The following is a 4,668-nucleotide window of genomic DNA, read 5'->3' as shown; positions in this document are numbered from 1 at the left end:
AAGCTGAGGAATGATATCTCTTCCTTCGTATAGATGGATTTGGAAACTTTATATGATGCATGGGAGAGATATAAGGATTTATTGAGAAGGTTCCCTCACCATGGGTTACCTCTATGGCTACAGGTTCAAACTTTTTACAATGGTTTGAACCCCTCAACTAGGCAGTTGATCGATGCATCCGCCGATGACACTTTGAATAATAAAACACCTAAGGAGGCTTATGAGTTTATAGAAGAGATGTCACTGAATAATTATCAGTGGCAAGTTATGAGGACAAAACCGATGAAAGCAGCCGATGTTTTTAACGTTGATGCAGTCACTATGTTATCGAACCAAGTAGAAATCTTGAATAAAAAGATTGGTAGTTTATATGGTTCTATGCAGGTACATCCGGTGATGCGATGCAACGCAAATGGAGGAGGGAACCATCCAGAAAATCGATCATTCAACCTTAGCACAGAAGACGAACAAGTCAACTATATTCGTAATAATTCTAGACCTCAGAATAATCCCTATAGTAATACTTACAATGTAGGTTGGAGGAACCATCCCAACTTCTCTTGGGGTGGTCAAGGAAATCAAAGACCACAACCTCCTCCAGGCTTTCAACCACCTTACCAGTAGGAGAAGAAGTCGAACCTTGAAGAGATGTTGATGAAGTTTATTTCGGTGTTAGAAACCCGCTTCTAAAACATCGAGACAGCCCTTAAAAATAAACAAGCGTCGATTCAAGGGCTGGAGAATCAAATCAGTCAATTGGCAAAGATGTTTCAGAACGACCACAAGGTAGCTTGCCAAGTAACACCGAAACTAACCCAAGAAAGCAGCTTCATGCGATTACTGTTCGAGATGAAGAAGGTTTAGCTGAATCTGAAGCTGAACTGCAGCAAGAAACTATGGTAAGCAATGGTAAGGTTGAGGTAGGCCAAAATAAAAAAAATTCGATTGGTAAGGAATATAAACCGCATGTGTCATGTCCCAATGTGACAAGGAAAGACCACACAAATGAACAATTCGGTAAATTCCTTAAACTATTACAAAACTTACATATTAACTTACCGTTTATTGAAGCTCTTTCGCAGATGCCAAATTCTGTTAAATTTTTAAAGGAGCTTTTCGCAAATAAGCAGAAGTTAGATGATTCTTTACACTTGGAGTTAATTGCATTTTGCTCAGCTATCTTATAGAATAAACTACCCAACAAATTAAAAGATCCAAGGAGTTTTACTATTCCTTGTTTAATTGGTAGTTTAAGTGTTAATAATGCTTTAGCTAATTTAGGGGCGAATATTAATGTCATGCCCTATAAAATGTTTAAACAACTAGGTCTTAGGAGACCCAAACAAACTAGGATGAGCATTCAATTGGCAAATAGAACAATTAGATTTCCTAGGGGTATTGTTGAAGACATACTCGTCAAAATTGATGAATTTATTTTCCCAGTTGATTTTGTTGTTGTAGACATAGATGAGGATAGTGACGTATCGTTAATTTTAGGACGACTCTTTTTAGCAACTACTAGAACTATCATAGATGTTAGTACAGGAGAGTTAATACTTCGTGTAGGTGATGACACGATTAAAATCCAAGCTCGTGATTCTGTTAGGATATCTAGTGATCGAGATGATATTACGAGTTCTTTTAATGTGAGTAACCTTACGGCTCAACCTTCTTTGCAAGAAATTCCTCAGAAAAAGGTGATAGAGCCACGGTTAAGTTCAAGTGAGAAAAACAAATCAACTCATGAAGAACGAAGGTTTCAGATCGATGAACTAGACCAATGGCAGACACATGTCAAGGAGAAACCAAAAATACAAGATGCAGAACCGAAACAAAGCCATGACGAGCATAAGGCTATAACAAACCACTTTAAGGTTGGGGATCAGGTATTGTTGGATAAAACAGACCCTCCAATCGCCACTTCAGAGCTTAATGCAAACCGAGCAACTCCTTTTACGGTACTGAATATTTTCCCATACGGTACAGTCGAGGTAAATCATTTTAAATTTGGCACTTTTAAGATAAATATTACTCAGCTAAAACCTTATGTTGATAATAGAATTGACAGTGAAAAAGAGGAGTTTCGACTCCGTGAACCACCGTGACAGTACGAATACGAGGTAAGTTGAGCTTAGACTTTAAATAAGTGCTTCTCGAGAGGCAACCCGAGTGTTAACACTGCTAATTTTCTTAACTTTATTTCTTGATATTTTTTAAAATTAATTAATTTTCAAAATCCTAAATAAAAATGGTGTGTTTTTTACCCATACGGCTAGACAAATGGGTATGTGGAGCACACGGCCTGGACACATGGGCGTGTCGCAAGCCGTGTGTGAAATAAAGTAATCGAAGTGAGTTACACGGCCTGACAACATGACCGTGTGACCTACACGGCCTGGCCACACAGGCATGTAGGATCTCACATGGGCGTGGAAGAAGCAAAGGAAAACACCCATGGTCTGACGGGTGTGTCCATGGCCATGTGAAAAGTGGGTTAATCACCCCATTTTTATTTTATTTTATTTATTATTATTTGTTATATTTTTTATTTTTTATTTTTATTTTACTAATTTTTATTTATTATTCTTATATTTATATTTTAAATTAATTATACTTTTTTTGCTATTTCTATTTTTAAGTATTTTTTTACTATTATTATTACAATTGGTATGATTGAGTTTATTATTATTGTTTTATTTTTAATCTTTCTTTTTAATTTTGTTTTAATTGCTTTATTTATTTTTATTTTTTCTTGACTTATTTTCATTATTATCCTTTGAAATATATATGGTTGTTTCTAATCGAGTTATAACCCCTTAATCTTATTTGTTATTTGTGTCTATTTTCTTATTAGTTTGCTCGGAATCATGAGTTACATTTAGATTTGGGTACAATTTCACTTTTCACTATTCTGGAAATTTCATCTAATATTCAATGCAGTTTCAATTCTCTCCCTCTCTTATGACATTATATTTTTACTGTGATTATTTTGGTTTGTACATTAAGGACAATGTACATCTTAAGTGTGGGGAGGTTACATATATGATTATTAGAAAATCTCTGAATTATGTCTTGTGTTCAAGTAATTTTCTCATATTACTATTAGAATGAATTATTATCGATTTGTGATTATCATTGATATGTTTTAGATTAAATTCATAGATATTTGATTATTTAAACTTTAAGACATGAGAGAATCAAGCATAATAAGTCTATTTTCATAATTAAAATTTTTTTAGGTTGTTTCCCTAAATTGCAGTATTATCTTGAAGTTTGAGATTTGCAAGATTGACATAAAAACCCTATTTTTTTGTGATATTTTGAGCCTTTAGAGCATACACTTTTCTTGCTCATTTTATTATTGGTTATGAGTGTGTCAATATTGAATTGTTATTCTAGAACTTGCTTCAATTATGCATGTTGAGACCACACATTTGATTTGATATACTGAGATGATAAAGGCACTTAGGTTTTAACCCACTTATCCCATAAAAAGCCTACCTACATAATTAACCCTTAGTGAACCCCTTTAAGCCTAACAAACTGTTTCTTGATTTACCCATTAATATTAACCCATAACTCATTTTTGATTCGTTGAGAATTGTTCCCATTTTTATTGACCCCCTTTTTTGCCGAGATTTGATTTGGTTAGTTGCTTAACTATGTTCTTTTGTTTCAGTTGTTAAATTTTCTCTTATTATCCATTGTTCTAAAAAAAAAGTGGAAAAAAAGTGAAAAAAATACATTTATGTTGATTATTACTAGTTCTATGTTTTTTAGCTTAAGTAGATAATTTCATATTCTAAGAAGAAACTCATGTTATTCTTTAATAATTTCAATTGATGTAATTATTTAGTATTAGTTTTTTTTTTCTAGTTAGGCAATTTATCAATTCGATCTCGATTCTAACCTTCTTTTTCAGCCTTTATCCACAGCTTTAACCCAAGCCCCATTACAACCCTTTAAAGACCTTTTGATTTGTGTATCATATCATTTTATAGTGGTGGAGATTTGATTTTCATGCAAGCCTATGGTAATGACTTTTCTAATTAACTTTTGAGTGCTTAATTTTTTAACCTTAAACACTTTGAGTGATTTGAGTGAATCTTTAGTGAGGATGTAAAATTTTGTCGATTTTGAATTAAAGGTAATTACTTAGATAAGGGAAGATACCTATGTTTTCATGTCTTAAAAAAATGTGTGACTTGGATTGTTTGAATCTTTAGGGCTTTTTTAGTTGAATTATCAATGTGTGATTTTTTGTGAATTATGACAAAACATTATTGATGAGAATTACAAGTTGAAAAAGATTAATTTTAATTGTGAGTTGAGGATTTTGATTGAGGACAAGCAAATGCTTAAGTGTAGGGATATTTGATAACCCACAAAAGTAACATGTTTTTAATCCCATTCTTGATGTGTTTTTAGATGATTTATTATACGAATTAGTGAATTTGATGCTCCTAATCTTTTAAATTCATGTTTCTATACTTAGGAGAGCATTGGGGAGCGAAAAGAGTGAAAAACAAGCCAAAATCAGGGGAAAAGAGCTATTTTCAGTATCCACACGAGCTGGCCACAAACCCATGTGAGCCACACGGGCTGGCCACACGCCCATGTGCCAGTCTGTGTCGATTTCGCACCCTGCTTCCCTATTACGCAAAAAAA

General features: G+C 33.6%; 1 non-coding gene across 1 annotated transcript; it reads right to left on the bottom strand.

Moving 5' to 3' along the window:
- LOC128280943 (small nucleolar RNA R71) lies at positions 1–107 on the bottom strand. Its single transcript, XR_008271161.1, has one exon. It is a non-coding gene; the product is annotated as a small nucleolar RNA R71 (small nucleolar RNA).
- Positions 108–4,668: the final 4,561 nt, after the last annotated feature.

This window comes from Gossypium arboreum, chromosome 9 (assembly GCF_025698485.1).
Source record: "Gossypium arboreum isolate Shixiya-1 chromosome 9, ASM2569848v2, whole genome shotgun sequence".
In the NCBI taxonomy this organism is placed as follows: domain Eukaryota; kingdom Viridiplantae; phylum Streptophyta; class Magnoliopsida; order Malvales; family Malvaceae; genus Gossypium; species Gossypium arboreum.
This window is presented reverse-complemented; position numbering and strand designations above follow the sequence as displayed.